The sequence below is a fragment of the Antedon mediterranea genome, chromosome 6 (assembly GCF_964355755.1).
Source record: "Antedon mediterranea chromosome 6, ecAntMedi1.1, whole genome shotgun sequence".
NCBI classification, from domain to species: domain Eukaryota; kingdom Metazoa; phylum Echinodermata; class Crinoidea; order Comatulida; family Antedonidae; genus Antedon; species Antedon mediterranea.
Window position 1 is genome coordinate 31,111,000 of NC_092675.1, and position 16,536 is coordinate 31,127,535.

Here is a 16,536-nt window from a genome sequence, read left to right on the forward strand (position 1 = left end):
AACCCGCTAATTAGCAGTAGTTGGTTGCTTGTTGCATGACATACCATGCTTCGTTCAATTTATCCTTCTGTACAATTTTTTGACTTTTTTTGTGACTAATATGAACCTTCTGCTTGTGACCTCAGTTTATATTCAAGTAGAGAGTAGAGATTGGTAAGCAAATGTTCTATAAATTAAAGTGTGAATACTTTTGACATGCAGCTAGTAAAGCTCTGTCTACATTATCAAACTTTATGTGACAACAAAATGTGATGTACCCAAATATGATAGCGATATTCCCAAATATGGTAGTGATGTGACATCATCATGTTTATATATTGGCACATCACACTTTTTTGACACATAAAGTTTGATAGTGTAGACAGAGCTTTAGATACCAAAAACAAAAAAAGGATTATTAGGTTGTGTAGTGGCTACATCAACCCAAAAAATTGTGTTTCTCGTTCATACGTTCTTTCTCAAAAAAATAACAATAGAAGGTGATTGACAAGACAACTTTTCTCTTTTGTTTTGACTTTGTCTCAGGATGTTATGCTTCTATAAGAAAACCACATTAAAATCTTTTCCAAGTGTTCCTTGCAAAAAAAATATAAGTAAACACTTTTTGGTGCAAGGTAGATCAATATTTTTGTGCGATGACTTTGTGAACATTTTAATGCTTCCTTCCTTCACCATCAAATATAACCATGAGTCAAGTTACTGTACAAAAAAATTTAAGCAGTCAAAATCAATTTATTTTATAAAACATTCAGATACAGTCAGTCAATATTGTAAAGAAAAAAATCAGTTTAAACCAGTTATTGTATAAAAAAAAGAAGCAGATATCAATCACTATTGAATCAAATTGTTTTTTATGTTGTATATAATATAGAGATATTTTTGAAATAAAGTTATTTTCCATATTAATTATCAGTAAGTTTTGAAGGATAGCACTAGAGGATTGATTCTTTGTGAATTCGTCTTGCTTTTCCTAATGTTATATCATAGGCCTTATTTTTAAACATACCTTTTTTTTATTTATTATGCTATCAGTAATTATGAGACCAGTTCATACATCTGTGTAGCAATTTGCAAGTCATTTCATAAATTATACCACTTCATCGCATCTAGTAGTAGCTATAGTAAAATAGCGGCCACAGTAATTGTTGCCTATATATTTCCCACTATATCAAGTGTAGCTAGAACTACTGTAATCATGCGTCTTAGTAAATAGTACAAGATTTAAGTGTGGTAAGTAGCAAAATCCCATGGCAACTGTTTTGGATTATAGTTTTAGACACTATTCCTTAGAATAAACACATATTCAGCAGGAAACTGTTTGTCATTAACTTCAATGCCATATTTATCCAATTTATTCTGTTTAAATTTCTGGATATTTAATTGGGTGGTTTTCACTGGAGTCATTGTCAATAGTAATAATTTAATACATACTGATGAGAAAAGCATTTGCCAGTATATAAGTACAGATTGCTATATAGAAATATTATCAAACTATTTTCGTCCCGTATAGTGTCAAATATTTAAAACTTAACATCCTCAGTTCTGTCAGCTTGATAAATTAAGTCTTTACTTAGTAATGTTTTAGCACATTCCTCTAGTGGATCTCCCAGTGACGTCACAACAAATCCATATTTAGATTTTGATTTTAACAGGTGCGCTTTTGAAAGAAGATGTCTCTTGTCGCCAATTACATCAAAGTGCTGATGTGTTAATTGTTTTCATAGACATCCCAATTAGTTTGAAATTTCAACTCATAATGTGAAACTTTATTGTATAATAAGGAAAATGATCTTGCCATTGTTTCAATATTGAAAGTTAATGCATTAGGCTTTAGGTGAGCTTTTATCTGTAATAACAATGGTTACATTAAGATTGTAACATAGTCCCCTTCGCACCTTGATGCCCTCTGGCAAGTTTACATAGGTGACCATTAGATTGTAACATAGTCCCCTTCGCACCTTGATGCCCGCCCTCTGGTGGCAATTTCACATAGGTGACCATTATTATTATTTATGTATCTTTTGTATTTTATTATCAGTTTTGTGTGAATATAAGGCATTCAATAGGTTAAAGCTCGCTTTAAGTTGTATAATGTTACATAATATATCTATGGCCCTGTTTCTGCTGCCAAGAAAATACCGTATTTTATACGGTATTTTTTGAATACCGTATATACAGTATACCGTATGTTTTTGCCAGCAGAAACTGCGCTCATAAAACAAATACCGTATTTTGTATACCGTATTTTCCCCACAAAATTTCTGGATAAAATACGGTATTTACAAATTTATACCGTATTTTTTGTACCCTTTTCTGCTGCCAATAAAAAATACTGTATTTTTTTTAACCTGTGACATGAGCTCAACACCGTGTTTTTATTTTCTGTCGCTGTCAGCTGTTTTACACACGTGTATAGATATATTCGGCGAAAATGTGGAGCGAAGACGTCACAGTATTTACTATATAAATCTGTGTGGGGAAGCTAAAATGTCCGGCCAACTAAAAGGTAATAAAAGGGACAACCACATTTATAAAGACATTTCTAAAAAAAATGAAGCTGCAGGAGTACGGAATAGACTTGTCTCCAAAGCAAGTAAATTCAAAGCTGAAGAGCCTGCGAAGCAGTACAACATTGCAAAAGACAATAACTCGGGGAGGGAATGAATTACTTGTCCCCATTATGATGTTTTCTGTGCTCTCACAACATCTCTATCACTAGGGCTAGGCTGTTGAAAGTGAGACGTAAAACTTCCTTTATTGCGACTTTTAATTATCGACCAAATATATGAATGGCAATTTGGGTAAAAAGGATGAAATATAACACGACCACCCAAGAAGTATTGTTAGCAGAAACAGGGTATTAAAAAATACGGTATAAGAAATACCGTATTTTTGTACCGTATTTTGAGCAGTTGCAGCAGAAACAGGCCCTATGATTGAATAGTATAAATATACTGTAAGTTGTAACTTTTTATATATAAATACTAAAAATAAAAAAACCAAAAAAACTTTAGGCTGCAAAGATAGTTTTCTACTGAAACAAAATTGATATAGATTATTGTAACAATTGTAAAGAATGAAATAAAAGTGAGTGAATCTCACAAAAGACAAAAAAAAAAAGTTGTTGAGAGTGCTAAAGTGGTTGAGAATTTGCTTTTATTGAATAAAAAAAAACAAATCGCTTCAACCAATCAACAGGTGAGAATCCAAAATTGTTCAACCGTTAGCCCTCATAGGCTCTCTTTTCCCAGACTTGCTTTGTGTCAAGCAACAAAATCCCAAAACTGTCAACCGTAGTAATAAGCTTTCATGATGATACAGTTTCCTAACGATTCCATCCTCTTGAATATAACTGGCTAAAGGTGCGGCACAAAAACATTGTAATTTACAAGGTAAAAAACACACATGGTCCAATCATTAAGTTGCTTCATTTATACATATTGTAATACTGAGTATTGGAGGTCTTGCACCATCCTCCTAAATCACTTTCACTTACTAACCTGGTTGAGTGTTCTTCTCATCTGTAAGCTCTAATCCTAAAGTATTAACCCTAATCTATAACCTAGAACAACCCTGGATATTCATGGAAACTTTGTTATACTATTTAGTTAGACAACCTGATTAAAAGGCTAAAGTTTTGAGAACCTGCTCGAGAATTGATAGATGAGACAATATATATATAATCACTTGCATGTTGAAATATAGAATTATCTCAACATTTAATACTAATAATATACATATAATATAGTAACTTGCACTGATGAAGGGCTAGTGTTGCCTGAAAGCTCTGCTAACTTTTCTGGCATTTATCATTTTGATTTAGCTTTTCTGATACCCACAGCATTGTCATTTTGTATCTCCATTGAGATCCAGCTACTGATACCCACAGCATTGTCATCTTGTATCTCCATTGAGATCCAGCTACTGATACCCACAGCATTGTCATTTTGTATCTCCATTGAGATCCAGCTACTGATACCTACAGCATTGTCATTTTTTCAGTTATTTGCCTTTGGATTTATAATATAGTAACTAAATAGAGATGGTAAAATTTACAATTTTATTTGTCTTCTGCAAACGGGTTTATCGATTTTATAAACATCCTTCATATAATTAAAATACTGAATATATTAATATTATATAAAACATTATATTTGAATTTGAGGCTAGTCTGGTTACTATCATGTCTGTTTAAATGAAATTGTTGTTAGCATTATTGACTACAGAGAGATATGTCAAAGGTTGATGACCACTTCTTCTTCTTCTTCCTTCTTCTTTTCCACATAGTGTCAGCAGTGTTTCTCCTTTCCTTAAAAAAAGTGCATATATGTTTCTTTATTACTTAATCATCATAAATTCATTGTGGCTGTATAAAAGGTATGTTTACTTAACAGTGCAGTTTTCTCTATACTTTTATGCAATTAAATTGATTCCCTTTTGTTATTAAATACAATTTGTTTAACTTATCTAATATTTGAAATGTACACTTCTCAGTGATCAATGAATTTTAACTGTTTTAGATAATTCAAAATTTAACTCTCATTTTTTTTTAAATATTTTTGTAACAAATAGATTCCATGTTGAATTGTAGCTCTGTAATGGCCAATTATTTAGCAAATAGTTTGACAAATTATAAAGTGTCGGTGGCACTGTAGTATAGCAATGTTCCTGCTGGTTGCCTATGGCTGACGTGTGCAATTGTGACTGCCGCCTTTGGCTGCTTTTGATGTCTGGTATAGATAGCCTTTGTGTAGACATGTCTTTACTAATTGAGGTAATGCCAATGACAAGCTCAGAATCATGTTCAGTTATTAGTGCCTGTGATTTTGGGTGCAAAGACGATGCTTTGTTTATTTATCATTAATTTAACAAAATAAATGTACACACACACAGCTGTTATGTCTGCACAAGCCTACAAAATAGAAGCCTGGCCGTTTATTCTTATCTTTTATAAACTTTAACTATATAATCTTTATATAATTATTGAGCTGATAACTTGTGTTTTTATCGAAGCAATCTGCTATTTATAATAGATTTTAAATGTCTGATCCATGAGTTAAAATTAGTTTCTATTTTGTATTAGAATTATTGTGTTATCATTGATTTCAAGCTACCGTGTATCTATCAGTCCCTTAACGTATTATCCACATCAGAGTTTTCAAGCTGAACATGCCGAGTCGTTGAATGAGACGTTTACTGCGAAGCCCGTCAGTAAGAAAGCATAGGATTGAATTATCTTACATTACATGCATTATGCTGAATTTACCCAAAGGAAATCACTTCGATATCAAGTAATCAAAGTTATATAGATAAAGATATTTGTTATATAAAATGTAATGTCTGCTCAACTATTTTAAATAATATTGTAAAATTGATACTAACTTTCCAATTTGAGCACAGTAAGTTGCAGTGTAAAGGATGCTTTACACATTCTCGTGTTTATATAATTATTATTTTTATGTATTTTTTATGTAGACCTATGTGTAGAGAATATTTATTGAATAAACGAAGAAGGTAAAAATATAGTATCTATCTTCAAATAAATCCTATCTAATGGGACAAAGTGTACAAATAATGCATCAGTCATTGACTGACAGTGAATCATGATTAAATCAATTTGGGCAAGATACGTCATAATCCTGCAGACATCTGAGCATTCATCAAATTCTACCCTGGTAATATTGGACAAAACATGCCATAATCCTGCAGACATCTGAGCATTCATCAAATTCTACCCTGGTAATATTGGTCAATCCTGCAAACATCTGAGCATTCATCAAATTCTACCCTGGTAATATTGGACAAAATATAATATAATCCTGCAGACATCTGAGCATTCATCACATTCTATCCTGGTAATATTGGACAAAATATAATATAATCCTGCAGACATCTGAGCATTCATCACATTCTACCCTGGTAATATCGGACAAAACATGCTACTATAATCCTGCAGACATCTGAGCATTCATCACATTCTACCCTGGTAATATTGGACAAAACATGCCATAATCCTGCAGACATCAAAGCATTTATCACATTCTACCCTGGTAATATTGGACAAAACATGCTACTATAATCCTGCAGACATCTGAGCATTCATCACATTCTACCCTGGTAATATTGGACAAAACATGCTACTATAATCCTGCAGACATCTGAGCATTTATCACATTCTACCCTGGTAATATTGGGCAAGACATGCTATAATCCTGCAGACATCTGAGCATTCATCACATTTTACCCTGGTAATATTGGGCAAGACATGCTATAATCATGCATACATCTAAGCATTCATCACATTCTACCCTGGTAATATCGGACAAAACGTGCTACTATAATCCTGCAGACATCTGAGCATTCATCACATTCTACCCTGGTAATATTGGGCAAGACATGCTATAATCCTGCAGACATCTGAGCATTCATCACATTTTACCCTGGTAATATTGGGCAAGACATGCTATAATCATGCATACATCTAAGCATTCATCACATTCTACCCTGGTAATATCGGACAAAACGTGCTACTATAATCCTGCAGACATCTGAGCATTTATCACATTCTACCCTGGTAATATTGGGCAAAACGTGCTACTCTAATCCTGCAGACATCTAAGCATTCATCACATTCTACCCTGGTAATATTGGGCAAAACATGCTACTATAATCCTGCAGACATCTGAGCATTCATCACATTCTACCCTGGTAATATTGGGCAAGACATGCTATAATCCTGCAGACATCTGAGTATTCATCACATTTTACCCTGGTAATACATTCCAGACAGATTAATGATGTGTTATATTATTCAATTCATCTTCTATGGGGTTTAGCGGTATAATAAAAATTGTTCACATTGAAGTAGAAATATAACTTATAAATATGCGCAAAACTGTTTTGAGTAGCAGTTAGTACATTTGGTAAGGGAGAGGAATAATTGCTATTTTTTTAATGGTATTTTTAAAAAAATATTTAATTTTGAATGGGGTTAGGTATTGGTTTTAACATCATTGTAAAATGGTTTATGACAATGTAATGTGTGTGAAGGAATAAATCAGTCATGTGATTACCAAATTATGATTAATTGATCAAAACATTTAAAGAAACAACCAAACTTTTTACAGTAGGCCTATGATAAAAAGAAAGACTCTGAACTTTTTACATATGACAACTGGCAATGAAACTGCAAAAGTAAAAAGGGAAACTGATTTGTACAGCAATAAGGGGACAGCCTTAAATGATAAACTGATTTGTACAGCAATAAGGGGACAGCCTTAAATGATAAACTGATTTGTACAGCAATAAGGGGACAGCCTTAAATGATAAACTGATTTGTACAGCAATAAGGGGACAGCCTTAAATGATAAACTGATTTGTACAGCAATAAGGGGACAGCCTTAAATGATAAACTGATTTGTACAGCAATAAGGGGACAGCCTTAAATGATAAACTGATTTGTACAGCAATAAGGGGACAGCCTTAAATGATAAACTGATTTGTACAGCAATAAGGGGACAGCCTTAAATGATAAACTGATTTGTACAGCAATAAGGGGACAGCCTTAAATGATAAACTGATTTGTACAGCAATAAGGGGACAGCCTTAAATGATAAACTTATCAAGTTTGATTGAAAATACTACTTTTTGAAAACTTCTACAAGATTGACGAGTTTCAGCTGTTTTTCTTGGAAGCTAATGAAGGTGATATTGTGAATATGAAACAGACTTTAGGTTTGTTTGGAAAAGTACACTAACTCTAAAATATACAAAGGACCTGAGGCAACATTTTGTATTAATAGTATACAATTTATAAAATTAATATCTTGTACCATCTGTGAAGCATGATGGGAAGACTTGAACCATTATAATCCTAAGATTGCTCCTTTTCCATCATTTGGAATTGTTGTTTTTTCTTCAGTAAATGAAAAATTTGTCTAAAATAGAATTCTTCAAGTTGCCAATCAAAACCTGGGATATAAGGTTTTTTTTCATACTTACCTGAGGCTAAGTCATTTGTATTTGCTTAGCCTGTTTTGGGAAAACATCGGAATGCTTTTGAAACCTATACCATTTTTCAATTCATCAGTCTTTGGAATTTGGTCTAATTTCTAACCACATAGGATTACGACTTTTTTTGCATTAATACTTCAGTGTTTCAGCAGTTTTATGTAGATATTTGGTAAAACCTCACAAGGCCCCTCTCTCTCTCAGCTTAGACGTTGACACAGGAGATAGATTGACCCTAATATTGCAGAAGTTATTGAAACATGTATCCATAGAGTTAATCTTCAGATTTTAGAAAGAATATAATAAAGAATGAAGTGAACATTTTAACATACAGTAATTACATTAAAAGAATAAAAATAGAAATAATAATCAGTTGGGCAAACAAAAATTTAAGGAAAACTAAAAGGAAACAAACAAGATAGCCAGATTTACAAAGATAATTTAGTAGAAATTAAAGAAGAATACAGCGTGCAGACTTTTCGCCAAAAAAGGGCAATTAAAAAATGGAACGTATGTGAAAGGAGTAGGCTACAACATCCCCAAACAATTTATAGTCTTGTAAGGAATAACTTTTCCACTTTTGCAGGATCAAAAAGCACTTTGGGTAAACAATTTTAATAGACCAACTAAGATATTAGTTCTAGCAGAAACAGGATATTAAAAATATCGTATAGCATAAACGGACCCTAAATCAAATGTACTTGAAGGGTGTATTTCCTTTTAATTTGAACTTGAAAAGTGTAATTTGATACTCTGCCAGGACACCTATATTTTGAAGTTGATAGTATTACTTACCTTTAATAATTGTGAATAAAGAACTCATAACAAATTAAATGTAATTTGATATAATCAAGTTAGTAACTTGAAAGGAGGTTCATCAGCTGTTTTATCACCAATTAAATAGACTCATAGATCTTTTGCAAGATATTACAACAATCTAAACCAATGCTGTAATATCTATTATTGAATAAATACCTGAAGTATTCAGGAAAAGTTATAAGTGACAAAGTAAATAAATGTCAACAGAACTTGTTAATTTTTAAGGATCAGTTATTTACTATACATTTGAAGAGCAATAGTGTATGATGGAATATGTCTAGACTTACAACATCGGGTTGTGTCCAAAGCCTGAAGTTTTTAAACGTTAAAACTATAACTTATGATGATATACTGTAATGACATCTTTATTTGTTTACATTGTTTATTAAAGTTTTCATTAATTGAATAAATGTGATATGATATGATATGTAGTTGTTTAATATATTTTTTTTTGATAATTCTTTTATGACTGCTTTCAGAGTAATTTAATTTGTACTATGTTCTTAGAAAATAAGAATAAAATGTCTATGTTCAAATAAGATATATTCCCAGATTACCGATAAATTGTTGACCACCACCAGCAAGCCAAGAATTAGTTTGACTGGAAAATAATAATAAGTTTGAGTACTTAACATTATAAACACATGGTCATTGAGTTTGTGAAACAAAGCATATAATGTAAAAATAACTGTCTCTGTGAACTGTGAAACTTATATACAATACATGCAAATACTTAAGTATATACAATACATGCAAATACTTAAGTCATAGAAATTGCCAAAATGTTTATAGTTTGTATATTTGTCTTGAATATGACAAAAGTTCCTTTAAGCATAACGTGTAATAGTTATCCTATAAGAACTGGGTGGTCTAACACCAGTCCATTTGGATTTAAATATTGCATAGTTGATTAAACTGGATATCGTATTTGTATCTAGTTTTAATTTGTATATTGAATTAGTTAGACTTTCTTTGATCGATTAGTGAATTGTTACTAGAGGACTATATTAATTAACAAAGGAAAATTAACTGAATTAACAGAATTTACTCATTTTATAAAGAATACTGTACCTGTATATTTGAAAGTAACTTGCATTAAATGATGAAAGTATGTACTTAGGATTACCAACTTTTTGTTGTTTACATGTTTGTTCCTATCCTAATGGAGTGTTCGTAATAGGGTGTTCTTTCAACACGAATATAATGCTCTAACAAGTCTGTTATTAGCTACAGATGATATTGAAATTTCTTATGAATGAAAGGTTATATACTGTAGATATTAACAGGTATTGAAATTGTAAATGGCATTGTCCTACCGTAGAGGTAAATTGACCCATGGCCCTACTGTACCTTCATATTTTCAGTAGTACATTTAACAATTTATATCATAAAAGTTTGTATGAGAATAAATAGTGATATTTGTGTGCTGTTGTTTTAATAAAAACAAATTTAAACTGAAAAATATTGAGCATGCGCGAGTAGAGACAACGCCTAACTCTTACACGCAGGGAAAAAGATCTTAAATTCAGACTAAAGGTAATATATAGCCAACAAACTCTACTATTTTTAAAAGTTGTATACACTAACTAAAAGAAGACTGCATGATGGCGACTAATAGGCCTACTAGGGCAAATACTAAATCAATTGAATTAACAAGAAAAGCTAGACCCTCCGAAAGTCTAGAAGCAGATGATCCAATCGAAGCCTCCGGCGATCGACAGGGGGAAACTCAAACGCTCGCCGATCAACTAGGTAGGCTATCAGAACAACTTAATGGTAAACTAGATAAAGTCCTAGAAAATCAAAAAAACTACAACAAAAGGCTTACCAAACTGGAAACAACTGTCAAAGATCTAGAAAAAAGTGTGGAATATGCGCATGATTCAACTAACAAAACGAAGGAAGAAATAAAAAAAATTGGAAATGAAATCAAGAAAATGGAGGAGTATGAAAACAAAATGGCGGCTTATCAGGATAAAATGGCGGACATGGAAAATTCAATCCTAAAACAAGAAAGATACAGTAGGAGTTTTAATCTAAGGTTTGGAGGAGTTATAGAAAATGCTACAGAAAACACCCAGGACTTATTGCAAAAAGTACTACGCGAAGAACTCGGACTCGAGGACATCGAAATTGAAAATTGCCATCGCACCGGGAAACGCCGTTTAGATAACAAACCGAGGCATATAATAGCTAAATTTCTGTATCGTCCACAAAGAAACCAAGTCCTAAAACTAGGAAAAGTAAAATTAAAAAGTAAATCACAAAACGTATTTATTACTGAAGATTTACCTGACGCGGACATGAAGAAAAAGAGAGAATTATCTACAATTATGGCGCAGGCATATGCCGAAAAACGTAAGCCCGTATTCAGAAATGGACAACTGTTTATCGACGGTAAGCCATACAAGCCACTAAAATAACTATAATTAAGTTATTAAGCCAAATTAATTAATGTTCAATTGAACACAATTAATTAATGTTTATGAATTATATTTCATACCTACATTACCGCAGAGTCTATCATTGTCTTGTAGAACGTAGACTAATTATGTGATTGTAGTAGTATTTCTACCGTTATAAATTGTAAATAAACGAAGTTTGTTTGTTTATGTCGCGCACCTGGCTGTTAGTGTTATGTTCTGGATATCTCTGTCCATTCAAACTTTAATTCATGTGACCCACGGCAGGTGTGCGACGATAGTGTTACATAATGAGAAATACCAACAACAATTAAGTGGCTGTTGACGATGTAAGTTTCAACGTAGTTGTTTACCGGTAATTCATCGATGAGTTACTGGGTTGATCAAACTCGTAAACGTTAAACACATCGTTTTAATGAAACACAACACAACTAAATGTATTTAAGTTATACTATCCGTACTTTACTAGTGATGTATAATGACAAATTATAACAACATTAAGTGGCTGATGTGATTAATAAGTGTGCGCCGTTATTGAGACATCATGTTCTAGACCGTTTCAACGTAGCTGTTTACCGGCGATGTTTGACTTACCAGTGAGTAACGATAACTTGCCATAATAATACATTCTGGACATCGGTGAGTTAGATTGATCAACATCTTTTAAGTTAACCAAATACTTAATTGGCGTCCATGATCATCATTATTGTTTCACTGCCTGTCGTTTAGTTGTTGTTGGTATGTCATGATAAAACAATTCATATTACATTGTATATATTGTAATTTATTGTACATACTTGTTAACTTAGGCTATATAGTGTTAACTATTCTCTGCTGTAAGCAGCTTGCTCAATTTTATTCATTTGTCATTTCCTTTTCTGTCTAATTTAAATGTTTGAATGTGACCTTTTTGATAATGTAAATGTGAGCACAGAATATTTTAACGAAGATAACTTAATTTCTTCACTTGAACATTCTAATTTATCATCAAACTTTTCTATATTTGGACTAAACTGTCGTAGTGTTGTTAATAAGTTTGACTTAATCTCAAACTATTTAGACTCACTCGTACATGCCTTCTCCGTCATTGCCTTCAGTGAAACCTGGTTAACCGAAAAAGATAATATTAATCTATACCAGTTACCAGGCTACAGTTTGATTCACAATGATAGGAAAGATAAGAGAGGTGGTGGGGTAGCGTTCTATGTTACCAACAAACTAACATATATTATTAGAAATGATCTGTCATCTTGTATGACTGAAGCAGAGACTATTTTTATTGAGATTGAGTTAGAATCAGGAAATAATGTTATTTGTGGTATAGTTTATAGACCACCCTCACGTTCCTTGCAAAAGTTTGATGATGAATTAACATGTGTAATGCAAATGATTAATCTAGAAAAAAAGAAAGCTTACCTTGTGGGAGACTATAACATAAACTTACTCCAACAATCTACCGACAACACTATCCAATCACACTTAGACACAATATTTTCTCAGTCATTTCAGCCAATCATAAAAAGTCCTACTAGAATATCCGATAATTGTGCTTCAATAATTGATAACATTTATTGCAACATCGATTCTTTTACTACGTCCCTTAAAAGTGGAATACTTATTACTGATATTTCTGATCACTTCCCAATATTCTGTGTAGATACTTTGGAAAAACATAATAAGCAATATCCTCGATTTGTATATAAACGACAATACTCTCCTCAACAAACGGAGTATTTTTTGCAAGAATTACAAAGTAATCAGTGGAATGATGTGCTATTCTCAAATAATGCGAATGTTGCTTATCAAAATTTTACAAACACTTTAAATAAAACAATTGATAATTGTTTCCCTTTAAAACGAATTAGAAATAAGGCGAACAAGTTAAAATCTCCTTGGATCACAGCTGAAATTGCCAGAGCTATCTCTCAAAAACATAAATTATATAAAAAGTACAAACAAAATAACACCACTACTAATAAAAGTACGTACATACATTTTAGAAACAAGTTAACCACTACTATTAGAAATCGGAAAAAAGAATATTATATGGTCCAGTTTGAACGAAATAAACAAGATATTAAAAAAACGTGGACAATCCTAAATGATATAATGGGTAGGAAAAAGACTACCAATTTGCCTACAAAAATAAAATTGGGTACTGATACTTTCTCTGATAATGATGAGAAAGCTGATGCATTCAACTCTTTTTTTATTAATATTGGAGAAAAACTAAATAATAAATTTAGGCATGAATCTCAAAATGAAGAAATCACCCACAGAACTTTCTTAAAGGGAAATTTTACCTCTTCAATGTTTTTTAAGCCTGTTACTGAACATGAACTTAACCACTATATTAAAAACACAAAGAATACTTCTCCTGGCCATGATGGTATAAGTGCCCAACTCATAAAATCTGCTTCCCCGTTTATTTTAAAACCTTTATTGCATATTATTAATACGTCATTATCATCGGGCTGTGTCCCGGCTGATATAAAAATTGCTAAAGTTATCCCGGTATTTAAGAATGGTGACATCTCCGATATAAATAATTATCGGCCTATTTCCATTTTACCCTTTTTTTCCAAAATATTTGAGAGGATTGTGTATGATCAAACGATTTGTTACCTCTCAAAATATAACGTACTGAGTAAAACACAGTATGGATTTAGACAACACCATTCAACTAGTCATGCTTTAATACAATCGATTGAAAAAATCACAAACGCTATTGAGAATAAAGAGTTCACACTAGGAGTTTTCCTTGATTTATCAAAAGCGTTTGATACAATCGATCATGATGTATTATTAGATAAGTTAAGATTTTATGGTATAAGAGGAGTTCCGCTAAACTGGTTCTCAAACTATCTTAAAAAAAGACTACAATACACATTTATTGTTAATACTGCATCTAGTAAAATGACAGTAAACACTGGAGTTCCTCAGGGATCCATATTGGGTCCATTATTATTTCTTATATTCATTAATGATATTAGTCTAGCATGTAACCATGTAGACATGATTATGTATGCAGATGACACAAATGTGTTTTATAGTCACAATGATATTACTCAAGCTTTTGATACAATGAACCAGGAGTTATCTATACTTTCGGACTGGTTTATTGCTAACAAATTAACGCTAAATGTAAACAAATCAAAATATGTTATATTTAAGGCTAGAAATAAGTCAGCTGACACTACCTCACTAGAATTGAGGATGGGAAATGAATGTATAGTAAAAGCTACTGAAGTTAAATTTCTAGGCTTATTTCTGGATGAAACTTTATCGTTTAATTTTCATGTAAATGAGGTAGCAAACAGTATTTCTAGAATAATTGGTGTCTTAAACAAAGTGAAGTCTATGTTATCAAGTAAAATCTTGTTAACGGTATACAATGCACTTATATTACCTAGAATAACGTATGCTATCACAGTATGGGGTGCTACTTCTGCTACAAACTTAAACCGTATACATATTCTCCAGAAAAAAGCACTTAGAAATATTTGTCATGTTCATTTTATGCATCCTTCTCATCCACTTTTTATTTCAACCCAAACATTAAATATTTTTGACCTTTATACGAAACACACTGCTATATTTATGTATCAATATAAACATAATCTATTACCTGAATCATTTAATAACTTATTTAGTACATCTGCCTCATTCCATAATTACTCAACTAGAAACAGGTCAAACTACTGTCCACAACTAAAACGCACCAAAGTCGGACAGCAATGTATTTCCTACCAAGGAACACATATTTGGAACAATTTAACAGACTATATAAAACAATCCCCCACTTTAAGTTTGTTTAAACAGAGATTAAAGCAATATTATAACAATAGAAATATTTAAGTTAAGTAAATCACATTATGTTATTTTGGTTTGTTCTTTTTGTTTGTACTAATTGTTTGATCTTTTTGTTAGGGTTACATGCTTAAAGCACTTGTGCTTATTTTGTATCCCATTCCATTATCTTATTATTTGTATTGTATTTGTATATGTTTTTATTTTGATTATGGAATAAAAATGTCGATGAATTGAATTGATTGATTGAATTATACTTTAAATGAAAACCCCCAATATTATTGCTTTTAGTTTCTGTTGTATAAAGTCAACATCATCTTGTTGTTTTTCTTTCTTGGTAGTTAGTTAATACTTAATGTAGGAACAACGATATCAAAGGCACAGTGAAGAAATTAAACAAAAACACTTCATTTGATTTTAAATGTTTTACATGTAAGAAATGACCATTTCTTTCAATATTGTATTCTCTCCTTCGTCTAGACAAGAGTAGACCATTGGGTGCAGTATATTATTTGAAAATTGCTCTTATTCTAAATCTGATCAACTTTTCTTTTCCTGTGCAACAAGCATAAGTAGGATACAAGTTATTCTACTTCAACTACTTCTATATTAAACGGTCTGTTTTTATTCCACCAAAATACTATATTATAATTTTTATATAATAACACAATTCTAAAACAAGTAGCAGTAATTAATACAGTTTACTTTAAAAAAATTTTATTTATATGTAATTTTACAGAGATTCCGAAATAAGATTGAATGAATGAATCAATAGCCCTTAAGTCCACAAAAGGTGATTTAACAATAATGGTACAACACGTAGAGGACATTAGATGAGTTCAGAGGAAAGGCCTAGGGCACCACATTCCTCCGCTATTTCTATTTGAAAGATGGACATTGACATCCCCTCCCCAATGTGTCTGTATTGGCAGCTTTCCAGATGTTAACATGAGTTATTTTACAATATTTGACCTCCCCCTCTCATTGAAATGTTAAAAAAACATTAATTATTTTAAATGTCAAAACATTAATATGAGCTTTAAATAATAATATATTTTAGAAAGCGATATAAGTACTTTTTAAAGTTAAACATTCCATTAGTTTATTTTTCACAAAACAAACATTTGTTTAAAGACAGATGTAAGGGAGATGGCTTCATAGGGCTAAGGTTTGCTTTGAACTGTTGGGTATTGTAAGTGATAGCTACCCCCGCTTGCAGCTTGCTCTCAAATACATATTTAATAAAGCAGTAATTGTGTTTGCATTGTACCTCCTGTACTTATCAATAGTTTATTTTGATACCTTTGTAGGTGCTTGGTTAATTGGAACTGGTTGGCTATTTTAATACTTTCCTTAGAAATAATAATAATATACAGCATCTTTTTGGTTTTGTCTGGTTGTACTCTAACATTAACCATTCAAATTATAGAAATATCTATTTCATGAGCCTAGCTTACCTGGATAAACCGACAAT

The 16,536-nt window shown here is 31.9% G+C and overlaps 1 protein-coding gene across 1 annotated transcript in view; it reads left to right on the plus strand.

The window, feature by feature from the left end:
• The window catches only part of LOC140052270 (A disintegrin and metalloproteinase with thrombospondin motifs 6-like), a 59,326-nt gene that overhangs the window by 11,365 nt on the left and 31,425 nt on the right, over nucleotides 1-16,536 (plus strand). The gene's annotated exons all lie outside the window — the stretch shown is intronic.